At 31.9% G+C, this 13,260-nt stretch overlaps 3 pseudogenes; 2 read left to right on the forward strand and 1 right to left on the reverse strand.

The window, feature by feature from the left end:
- Positions 1-13,260, forward strand: part of LOC149062665 (uncharacterized) — a 410,648-nt pseudogene that overhangs the window by 65,606 nt on the left and 331,782 nt on the right.
- Positions 6,968-8,111, forward strand: LOC149062674 (uncharacterized; annotated as a pseudogene).
- LOC107170758 (uncharacterized) lies at positions 8,339-9,686 on the reverse strand (annotated as a pseudogene).

A 13,260-nucleotide genomic window follows, 5' to 3' on the forward strand; every position in this document is an offset into this window, starting at 1 on the left:
GCACACTTTACGATGGCCTAGTTTGAGGTCAGCATCAGTTACTTCCATTTTAATTTCTTTGATTATTATCTTCCCACTCTGAAGAATCCAATTTACCACTCAGAAAATTTAATATCGATTCTAAAGTGTCATTACGTATTGCTTCAAACTTTCTATAATCACTGACGTATAAATGGTGAATTTTACGACGTTGGTCATTAATAATTCTTTTAAATAATTCTATATCATGAAGTTTGTACTGAATACCTTCTTCAATATTTTCAACTATTATTGTTTCTTCAAATGTATTTTCCCAACCTCCTGGTAAAGCATTATTTTTTAATTCAGTCATCCGTATTTTAAATGCTTCAGTTTGATTTTGAATATGAAAAATTAAAACATTGTCACTTTGTAATAATTTTTTATATCTAGAAAATTATAGCCAAGATCTGACACAAAACATAATAATTTCAAATGATCATAATTGATAAGAAAATTTAAAAATGATTTTTGAACATTAGATAATTTACTAAGACGGTGAACTTTTATACATTCTTTGTGCATAGTCGATGTTAAATGATTATTTAAAAGTTTGTTTCTTGGAATCGTTCCTTCTTCGGAACATATAGCCGGAAGTTTATTGCGTAGTTTAGTATTCATTAATACTGTCTTTTTATTAAGAAAACAAACACTACATCTGACTTTTGTTCTTCCATATCCATTTGATGCTTTAATTTTTCAAAACAAGGATCTAAATGAATTCTACCAGAACTTGATATGTCTACACTAGTATCTAATTCGCCATTATTACTATCATCATTAGTAAAAGAGCATGCCTCATTATTACCTAAAAGCATTAAGAATAAAATATTGAAGCATTAGCAAAAGCCAAAATCATAAATAAAATTAATAATATATATTGTATAATAGGTAGGTACCTAACTATAACACCTACAAAACTAATTGCAAAAGCAAAAGCTCATAAAAAAGATATGAAGGTACTCGCCTTCTTCAGATATTTGTGTTTGTACTGCTTGCAGTTGAACAGTAGACTTTTTTATTAAATATTTTTCCATTATACTAAATACATTTAAATTCGTTTACTGAATATTATATTACAAATTACATTGATTAATAATTATTATAACCATACTAGTACGGTATCACGGTCTACGGTTATAATACAGGGTGTTTCTGAAATGAATGAGGAAACTAGTATATGCGTACTCAGTGTGATGACCCAATGATGATTTTTTTGAAAATTTTTTTCTACCTTCAAAATCTGGGTTTTTTCAATTTATTTTTATAAAATTATCTTAAATGTAAAAATAAATACTCAAGTTGTATTTTTTGTAAAAATCTCATACGAATCGAGGTGTCACATCATTTTTGAGCTTGTCGAGCGTTTTTCACGCTCGAACCGCCGACTAAAAAAAAAATGGTATGGCACATCGATTTGTATGAGAAAACTACAATATAAACAGTGGTGATAGTTATTTGTTGAAATTTAACATACACGATTAATTAACACATTTTTTTACATTGTAAAATAATCATAATAACATACTCTTTATTTTTAAAATCAATTTTAATCTACAAAAGTTGTTCAATGTGACCCCCGTTAACTTCGATACACTTTTCCATACGACGATGTAGTGAACTCCAAGTTTTTTCAATCAAATTTGGCGTTTGACGAATTATATCAGCTACATTATGTATTCTCATCAAAAGTTCATCTCTATTATTGACTTCTTTGGAATAAACTTGTTCCTTCATAAAACCCCATAAGAAAAAGTCACATGGATTAAAATCAGGACTACGGGGTGGCCATGTAATGTCTGGGCGATATTGAGCATTGTTTCCAGCTTGTCTACCAATAAGTTTGTCTAGGAAAAGATAATGCAATTGTTGTCGGACTGCATTTGTATGATGAGGAGGTGCACCATCTAACATAAACCACATTGTTTCTTGGTCTTCCAATGGTACATTCTCTAATAGTACCGGAAGATCATACATAATAAAATGTAAAAATCCTTGGCCATTTAATCTAGCCGGTAGTTCATGTGGGCCCAATAAAGTATTTCCAACTAATCCACACCAAATATTTATACTAAATTTGTATTGGGAACCCCTTATACGTATAGCATGTGGATTTTCCTCTGACCACAAATGCGAGTTGTGTTGGTTAAAAATCCCATCTTTGGTAAATGCAGCTTCGTCAGTAAATAAAATATTTTTTAAAAAATTTGGATTTATTGTGATTCTATCAATAATTGTTTGCGAAAAAATCAACCTTGCAGGATAGTCACGTGGTAGTAATTCTTGAACTCGTTGCCGATGGTATGGGTACATGTTGTTTTGGTGTAATATTCTCCATACTACTGATGGAGAAATTCCAGTTCTTGAGGCAATACGTCGGACACTAAGTTCCGGATCTTCGTGTACTAAACCAAGTACCAATTCTTCGTTAGCCACATTTTGTACAAATCTCGGGCGTCCACGATTAATATTCCCAGGTCTCACGTTACCTGAAAAACACAACATTTTAAATTTGTCAGTGCATACTTATTGAAAATGACAAATTTATTTAGTAGTCTTACCACTTTCTCTCAAACGAAGATAAGTTGCTAAAAAAGTATTTGGTTGAGGCACTCTACGCTGAGGAAATCGTTCTACCCATAATCTAGCTGCAAGATTTCCATTTCCATCTGCTAAACCTAGTCATAATTATTTAACAAATAAATACTTTGTTTCTTATTACATGTCACTGAAAATAAATTAACCAGGTATGATTTGGGCTAAAAAAAATACAGTTATTAATGCTGTGTATTAACATTAGTTATTAAACACATCACAAATTGGTGATATTAGTTGTAAATAATCTAATTTATTAAATTAATTAGTACTTACCCAAAATGAAAACCATATCTGCATATTCAACATTAGTGTACTCCATTATTCAAAACGTAAATTAAAAACTTTTAAATCTTAAAAACGAATTTAAAGTGTTGTACTGTTGTAGTGTTGTTCAATGGTGTTGTTTAAATCAACTAATGTTCCTTATGTAAGAAATATAGTCAATTCGATATTAACAATAAAAGTATAATATCAAACTAATAATAAGTACACTATTAAATTTTTATCTTATCGAGCCAAAATAATTATGTTACTGCGATATCCAAAACTGGATTTTCAGTGTAAATAAGAATACAAATAGTTAGTTTCTTTTATCTCTAACTTATGAACTATGGCGTTACGGATCAAAGTGACCATATTTTATTACCTGTACATTTAAAACACAAACCTAACTTAAATGTGTGTTAGTAAATTCGATCATTTAAAACTCTGTTAATCCTAATTATGTTATTATTTATCATTTTTATTAGTTGACAATGTAAAACAATGTGTTAATTAATCGTGTATGTTAAATTTCAACAAATAATTATCACCACTGTTTATCTTGTAGTTTTCTCATACAAATCGATGTGCCACACCATTTTTTTTTTAGTCGGCGGTTCGAGCGTGAAAAACGCTCGACAAGCTCAAAAATGATGTGATACCTCGATTCGTATGAGATTTTTATAAAAAATACAACTAGAGTATTTATTTTTACATTAAAGATAATGTTCTAAAAATAAAATGTAAAAACCCAGATTTTGAAGGTAGAAAAAAATTTTCAAAAAAATCATCATTGGGTCATCACACTGAGTACGCATATACTAGTTTCCTCATTCATTTCAGAAACACCCTGTATAAACGTTATAATATAATGTTTGAACTAGGCAGGCTATATCAAGGATAGAATTACCGAATTAAAAATGTCATATTACCATTTCATGATAACAAAATTACCACAATTACCTCATCAATTTTACCACCACAAATACGGTCATATTGTATAATATTATACTTAACATTATTATCACAGAATAGATGAAATTTCATCTATTGTGTTATTATCTTTGGTAACTGCGACAGTTGTACCACAGATTATATAAAACCAGATGGTGCACTTCTTCGATTTACTGATAACACGAACCTACCTCAAATCAGTAGGGTCACATAAGATAAATAAATTAATGTACCACAACTTTTACCATAATTTTTAATTATTGTATCAAATAATATTTAATACATAATAATATAATATTGTATGTACTTTGAGCGTCAATGGCTCAATGCTAAGGGAATCCCAAAAATCATATAAAATTTTGCGTATCTTTAATTCAATATATGGATTAGTCTGTTATAATCTTGGGGCTTATGTTTATCAAATCTACTTTAAAACTTTTAACAGATATTCATGTTAAGCACACAAATACTTCGCCAACATTTTTTGAGAAGTGTTTTTTAAATATTTAAAATATTTTTTTGTGCATATTATTCCAGAATACTAAATTTGTTTTCTCTTTTTCGATATTTTTATTTACACTTCAAGAAATAGTGACTCTGTTACACAATTTAAAAATATTTTACTGTGTACATCACAAAGACAAGTAGGAAATACATTATTTTTAATATAAAAACAAATGTTGGTCTGTGGCAGGAATGTAAGCTCACTTATTATAATTTTCTTCACAAGTTCAATACACAAAAGATTAATAAATAAAAAAAATTATAGGTAGAGAAGATTAAAATCAGATTCCGTAAAAGAAGCCAGATTTTTAATTTTTAAATTTTACGTCCAAAAAATAATTCGAAAAGCTAACTAAACGGGCATGGTTTAACATGTAATTTCATGTTATCCTAAGTTTTACGGATATCAAAAATCGGGTATCTTACAGAATCAGATATGAAAAATAATGAAAAAATAATGAAGATTAAATAAAAAAGTTTAATAAATAAAAAAATTCACACTCAGCATACCGCGTACGTTGAGCAATGAGCAGCAAAACAATAACAGTAATTCGGTACTATATATTTAAATATATATTATATTACTATATATTTAAATATATAATATTTATAATTTATATAATCTGTGGTACAACGGCTGAACAGTGTCAAAAAAGTCAGTGATGTGTAGTTAATAAACAATAATTTCTTATAAAGCCTTATTTTCCCTATCCGTGGTGACACTGATTTGAGGTAGGTTTGGATTTTTCGCATTTTTGAGAATTACATGGGCCGAATAGGGAGTGCACCATCTGGTTTTATATAATCTGTGGTTGTACTATAGGTCTGCTAACGTAGATTGGTACTACAACATTCCGACGTCATGCGTTGGAATGTCGTTATCGGCGCCGCGGCCGGGTGACCGTGTAGTCGGCATTATTATTTATTTTTATTTTTGTGTGTTAAGGATTTTAAACAAATACAATTTGGTAATTAGTAATTTTCAATAATCAATATTGAAAATAATTTAAATAAAAATTTATTAAAGCCAAAAAAAAGGAACTGCACACTTTTAAATTTGCTACTGCACATAGTGTGTGCTACTGCACACAATTTTAGGCCCTGAAACATCCGGTAGTGACCGCGGCGAGGACTGCAGCGACGACGATAGTGAGAGGGACGGCGGGGAGCCCTTTGATGTGGTCGGTGTCGCGGGTGGAGTGGTGGTGGACGCTTTTACGATGAATGCGTGCGGGGGGTATTGATATTGTCACGGATTTGATTAAGAGGATCAATAATAGAACTGAGTGTATTATTTACTATAATAATAATGAAATGATATAATGATGATATATAAATAAATATTATATTATAATATTATATTAAATAATGATTATATATAAATAAATATTATATAACCGGCGCGTAGCGCACATGGCCATGCTAAGGCATTCAAGGTCAGTTTGTCGTCGTGGTCGTCGTCGAGCAAGCGTCCAGCTTATAGAAGTTTGATAGATAAGAATCAGCTATTATATAATAAATATACAATGATACGTGTAGAGTATTGTTAGTTATACTGTTATAATGGACACGACAGGTACTGAGTGGATGATGTCTACGCCAACTCCACAAACTACGAACTATAAGAATGGAGGTATAACACTTCCAAAAACGCAATTTGTCGGTCCAGGCAACAGAGTGGTGGATAAATATGGTAAAAGTAATTTCAATAGTTTACCAGACAATTGTGCTGATTGGGTAGCACTGGAACATGATGTCGATTATTACAACGCAAGTATTGATAACAGCCGTAGTATACCGTATATAAACTCTTTGGATCAAAAAGCAATTGATAATGCGAAACATGAATGTTTATCACATCAACTGATAACAGCAGGCGTTATGATTGGTGGTCTTAAAATTAAACAACAACTAGAAGATTACGCAGAAACGGTGAGTTGGCCGTTTGGCAACAACAACAGTGTGTACCCAAGACCGTCCGAAGAAGGTTCAGGTATCAATTGGTTCGATCCGCATAAACGAAAATCAGGAAAATTACAAGGTAATAATGAAATTTCGTTATTTAGGTCCTCCTTCTCCTGAACGTCCAAATTGGAATACATTGAATAGCAGTCAAAAAAGATATGCAATTACACAACATAACATTGCAAGACAACGTCGTAATTTACCACTATATGTTTTAGGAGAACCACCTACAGAGGATACTTTGTCAGTTGTCAGTGACCGTACGATTCAGGAGGAGGACGACGTTGAAGAGATTACAAGCGATTGGAATTACGAAACGGACCCAGATCTCGATTGGAATTACGACGGAGGACGTGATCCTAATTTACCGTCTGCATCTATGAACGTTTCAAGTTCAAGTGTTGGTAAACGCGAAAATGATGAGGCACCAGGTGGTAGTAGCACCCCCAAGAAGACCAAACTTCCTGGTACGGGGAATGAAACAGCTACTGATCCAGATACTGGGAATCCTAGTACTGAAAATAGTGTTATACCTAGGCCATTTCATAACACAACAGGACATAAGTTGGTTTTTAGAAAGAATCATTCGCTTATCAGTTATGGTGTGGCAAGCGTTCAATTGCAGCTTGGAAGTTATACTTCAGAATGTATGGGAACAACATCTCTAATGTACTTACCTGTTGACAAACCGTATTGTCGCCTAGTGAGTTCAACAATATTGTATGTAATATACGTGGTGTAAGAGTGTTGCAAACTAAATGTAGTGTAGTACTACGCAATCCAAGAACAGCGTTTGAAACAAACGCTTCAACGAGCAACCTAGCCACATTGAATCAAAATAAATTTATTCAATATGCTACGGGCTTGGTGAACAGTACTCGAGGTTTCAATTGTGTATATAAGTTCGGAACGGCAACAAACACCATGAGACCAACGTCTTTGGATATGATTGACGAAACTTTAAAAAAAAAGTAATATCAACCATGTACGGTACTGATCCGATTATCCGAACAATTGGTTAAAACCTAATTGGAGTGATGGTGCAACTTTACCGTGTTCATTATTGAATTTACCAATGCAGTTTCCGTCGTATTACGCTATGTACGCAAACAAGGTAATGAACAATGGTGATATCGGATGGCAGATGATAAATGAAAAAATTACCAAGGTCGATGCTAGTGCACTCATTGGTAAAAAAATTATTGATTATACATATACACCTACTTTATCTTATCTATCGATGCCTTGGAACAATGTTTACACCGGTCGTACGCAAACAGGAGGTTTAAACCACACTGGTTTTAAAATAACCGATACGTCTGGTATCAGCTTACCTAATCAAATTAATATCGATAATGCTAAAGGCCAGTCGTCGAGTAATGTAAATAATAATTTTCAAATATTGTCTGATAACAATTGGAAAAAAATTTTCAAACAATTTCAATCGTTATATCGAGCCAATTGAATGCGGACAGTACGTGAAACAAGGATTAAAACCGTCTACTTCTGTTAAAATTCAACCTTCATTGCACGTCGGTGTTTGCGCAGTACCACAATTGACTACTACTAACGCATATTTCGTTCCCGATAAATTTACTGATATCGAATGTACATGGGACATACAAACTGAAATGATATGCGAATACGGTTTACCATATTCGTATTCACGTTTCAATACACCGCATACTGAACTAGAAAATGCGTTAATGGTAGTAGATAACGTTAAAAGTGGAGATATGTATTACGAAGAATTGTCGGCGTTCAATAATCAATTTATATCACCGGCAAACACCAGTACCACAAATATATAGCAATTACTTACGCCGCCGCCGTTTTTGTATAAACGTACTGAACATACGAGCACGCAATCTTCAACGTCGACGTCAACAACACCTAAATCAAATATACAGCAGTTCGAAAATTCAAGCGAGGAAATGACCCAAGCTGAACTCGGCAAACATTATGAAAATAATTTAAGACTACAACAATGGAAAAATAATATTGTAAATGATTAAATGTAAATAAAAAAACCATTTGTTTATAATACATTGTTTATATTTATATTATACATATCAAAAAGATTGATAATGAACAAAGGATTAATTTTTAAAGTATAATTAATTAGAAAATCAGCTCTACGCCACTTATGTAATTTAATGCGGCTTCTAAATGCTTCCATTCCAAATATAGATAGCATATCATTTGTCAAAATAATTATTGGTGGACCTTGGACCGCTGCGTCCCCGTAATATTTTATTTTTATCCTAGTAGTGTCCCCACCTAAAAGTTCTTTTAATTGTTCAATATGAGAAGAATCGTAATTTGGTTCGTTCCACAACATTAATCTCTTATCTACAGCTTCTTGAAAGGCAAAATTATTGGTTCTGTTAGCGGTACCCAGTTGCCCGTAAATTAAGAAAAAAGCGGCTACAGCGTCAAAAAAAAAAATTTTTACCAGAACACGGTTCGCCATGTATAGCTAACGTGTTCAATTTAGGAACGCGTCTATCTTATATATTAATAAGTTCTGTTAAAAAATCGTAAACATTTTCTGTGTTCGAATATTGATGTAATAATAACTTATTCGCTACATCGACGGACTGCTGAACGCCGCAATACACTTTATCTCGTAATCTATTGTACGCGTTAAAATATGGTTTGACCTTTGGGTCTTTATAATAATTAATGTAATCTACAATTCGCCAATCGCATAGTTTTAAACACCAAATATAAACATCTCTCTCTGCGTATTTACAATTAATTAAATTAGAGTTTAAATTCCTATTGTTATAATATTCTTTAATTTTTCTATACGATTGTGGGGGACACGTAGGATATTCATAAAGCAATTGTTCTATTGTTATCTTCCTCGAAAATCTCGTTTTTTTTATAAATTTGGCGTTTGGTGACTCCTTTATTGTTTTTGACATGATTTTGATGGCATTCTTCATCTGATTGACAATTGGATTGGAACGGCTCACCGTCGCTCGACACCTGGCTTCCGCTCCCGTCCAATAATCGCCCTTTTCTTTGTCGATGATATCTTCTTTTCTGGATTTAAATATGAATTTATTATTAATTCACATTGGTTTGTACTCAACAACGGATAAATTTTTTTAAGATTTCTGTACGAATTTTTATTGAATTTCATTTCGTGAAAAAATGTACAACTACTACATCTCTTTGTTCGAGAATTGTTTTTTTCGTTAAAATGTTTTTCTATCGCCGTATCAATAAATCCGTAATTAAAACTATCATAGTTAAAAAGTAATCGCGTTTTGTCGTAACTAATAGCTTCGATATTAATTTAGGCTCCATAATCGTAAATTTTTACGTTTGATCGCAAACAAGTAGACATTTTTTATTTGTTACTTTATATCACGCATTAACACTATGGATAAATCGTACTTAGATGTGGGCGGTGCATATGTAAACGAATCGTGAAATGTTAATACATTCTTTCCTGCCGTTTTCCACGAGTGCACTGGATAATGGGGACAAAATCCGTATCGCTATTCAAAACCGAGACGCACATACGTTTCCGAGCGATAGTTTTATTTATATCGAGGGTAAAATAACGAAGCCCGGTGAAATTAAAACAGGAATTAGCCTAGCCCACAACGGTTTGACAAATTTTTTCAACGAAATGAAATACGAGATAAACTCTACCGAAGTACAACGGGTGAAAAAAAACCCGGAATAACTAGCTCAATGAAAGGCTTTTGTTCGTATACACCTGATGACGCTAATATCTTGCAAAACGCTGCCTGGGATATCACTAATAAAAATGCTAATTTCATTAAAGACGGTTCGTTGAGTGGTTGTACACCGTTAAAGCATGTTTTCGGTTTTTGTGAGGACTACAAGTGGATACTGGTGAATTGCAGTCAGCAGCTCATATTGAATAGATCTATGTCGGATCTGAGTTCACTGCATTTCACTAGCATGGCGGGGGAGGACTTGACGACCGAGCCGGTTAAGACTATGGTGAAAAAAGTCAAAGTACAGCTGACGCGAGCACTGTGGAAAATACCTGTTATTAAAGTCGATGACCGAGAGAGATTGAAACTGCTTAAAATCATCGATTGTAAAAAAATGATAAATTGTGCTTTTAGAAATTGGGAGCTTTGTGAGTATCCCAATTTACCTTAGACCAGCAAGTACAGTTGGGTGGTAAAGACATGCCCTCAGTTAGAGATACCTAGATGCTTAATAATCGCTTTTCTCAAGAACGCACCCGGGACCGTGTCAGACGGTTATAACGTCGATTATGACGCGTGCTCGCTGACAAACGTTAAAGCATATATTAATTCTGTAGAATGAAGATATGAAGATTTCAACGAAAGCTTCGACAAAAATCTATTCACCATGTTCTATCAGAATTATGTTGATTTCCAGAAACATTATTATGAACGATTTAGCGCTCAGCCGTGCTTGTCGAGGGAAACATATAAAGAGGTGGGTCCATTTATATGTATAGATTGTTCGCGACAAAACGATGACGCTAAGACTTCAAGTATTGATTTACGTATCGAGATAGAGGCAGCTAATAATTTCCCAGCCAATACAGCCGCATACTGCCTAGTCATACACGACCGTATTATTCAATATAATCTGTTTACGGGCGAAGTGAGGAAATATAATTCATGTACCTACCTATATATATAATATATGTATATCGTATTTTTTTTTTCCTTGGAATGTATACTATTATTTTATAGTTAAGTTATAATTTGTAACAATATGTAACGCACGATATTCGTATTTTAATTATACTTTAGAAATAATAAACTAATAATAATAATAATAAATATAACGCATTTTGTTTTTTCTATATAATAATATAATATTATACAAAAATATTAACAGTGAAGTAAATGTAATATATATATTATATATATTACATTATATTATATTTCATCATCTACTATACTAATATTATGTATCAATAACAACAACGTATTCATATATTAATATATAACATATAGCATGTATATACAGTGGCGTAATTGCGGGGGGCAAGGGGGGGGCAATTGCCCCCCAGAAATGTTTGTGGGTGGGCAAAAGTATCATTTTGCCCCCCCACAAATAATCCACATTTAAAAAGTATTTTGAACAAGACTGTTAACATATTATTATAATATTAAAATATTTTTTTCCTCAAATTACTTTATAAAAGTTTAAATTTATTTTATGTTTCTCTTGTTGAATAATATTACAATGTTGACGTATTGTCAGTGTTATGGCAATAATCGTATTACTCGTGACTATTATTATCCGTGATTGGGGAACACGTTATTATCTTGAAATCGAGATTATGACTACAGGAACGTACGGCTGAACGGCAGGTTAATTTTAGATCAATAACAAGTAACTGATAATGGTATATTAGTATAATAAAGATAATTATTATATTATTTTGTCTTGCTAATTCCTTATATCACTGTTCAGTTGGACTTGTACTTGTCTTATTACGACATTATATTCTGTTACGTTACGATAGTGTGCTTTCCTAAATAATTATTAATTACGTTTTTTAAAAATATGTCAAATAAACGACAGTTGACGTTGGTCGATTTCATGTCATCGAGATCAAAAAAAACTACAAATGTCCAGACCAGTGAGTATTACTAAAATATTTAATACATTTTTGAAACAAAAGTTTTTTTCCTACCATTCTTACTAAATAATTTTAATTTTAATGGTTCATATTATGAACAGATAAAATAATAACAATGACACTTCAAACAGTAGCTATTTTAAGTGAGCATAGATCAGTTACAGAATTCGATAAAACTTGGAACAAAGCTATGGAAATAACAAAAAAAAACAATATTAGCTCTCCAAAACTTCCCAGAAAAAGAACTATTCCACTAAAATTGGGAGGAGGTCAAGTTAATTCCACAGACATAACAAGTGTTCAAGATATGTATAAAATTAACATCTATTACATTGTTTTAGATATTGTAATAAAAGAAATACAAGACAGATTTAAAGAAAACGATCTTAATATACTACAAGCTATGAAGGATGTTATTATCAGTGAAAAACCGGAAAATAATTCAATAAAATTAGTATGTGAAACATATAACTTAGATTTTAATGAAGTCACTATTGAGCTTGCTATGTTTAATCGAATGTTCAAGACAAAGTATGATGAGTTTAACATCGATAATAAAATATCATATTTGTTATGTGGTGATATACAAATAGGATTTACAAACTACACAAAAATTATAAAAATATTTTTGACTATACCAACAAATACTTCCTCTTGTGAAAGAACATTTTCCTGCTTAAAACGCCTAAAAAGTTACTTAAGAACCAGCATGGGACAAGAGCGCTTAAGCGGGTTAGCATTATTACAAATTCAAAGAGAAGTGCCAATAGATTTTGACAAAGTAATTGATGAATTTGTTTCGAATGGAGTAGGAGGTAACAGAAAACTCACACTAAAATAACAAAAAATAAAACCTATTCTTTCTTTTATTTGTTAATAAAGTAATTAAATTATTTGATGGTTATTTATTTATTATTTATTGTTCCCCAAGCATAAAATATGTCAATATGTGTATATAATATTTATACTACTTACCTACTTTTTAAACTACTCATAGCACATTTTATTAATGACCTCTCTAGGTACTTAATAATATTTAACAATATGGGTAACTGTTACCTACGGGCTACAATTTGTTTCTAACATAGACAGTATAAACATATTATTCATATTATTAAAAAAAAATTAACCGATTTTATTAATTTAAAAATCGGTTTTTAATAACCATGAAATGTAGGATCAATATTAACCGATTTTTTAAACCGAAAAAAATTAAAGAAGAACTAAAACCATTAACCACAAAAATCATTTCGGTTTGAAGCCTTGGTTTTAAGACTAAATCAATGTAGGGGTCAGGGACTCAGGGTTTTGATTATGGTGAATAAATTACATTGCCCCCC

This window comes from Diuraphis noxia, unplaced genomic scaffold (assembly GCF_037042655.1).
Source record: "Diuraphis noxia isolate RWA-SAM2 unplaced genomic scaffold, SU_Dnox_SAM2 contig0001, whole genome shotgun sequence".
In the NCBI taxonomy this organism is placed as follows: domain Eukaryota; kingdom Metazoa; phylum Arthropoda; class Insecta; order Hemiptera; family Aphididae; genus Diuraphis; species Diuraphis noxia.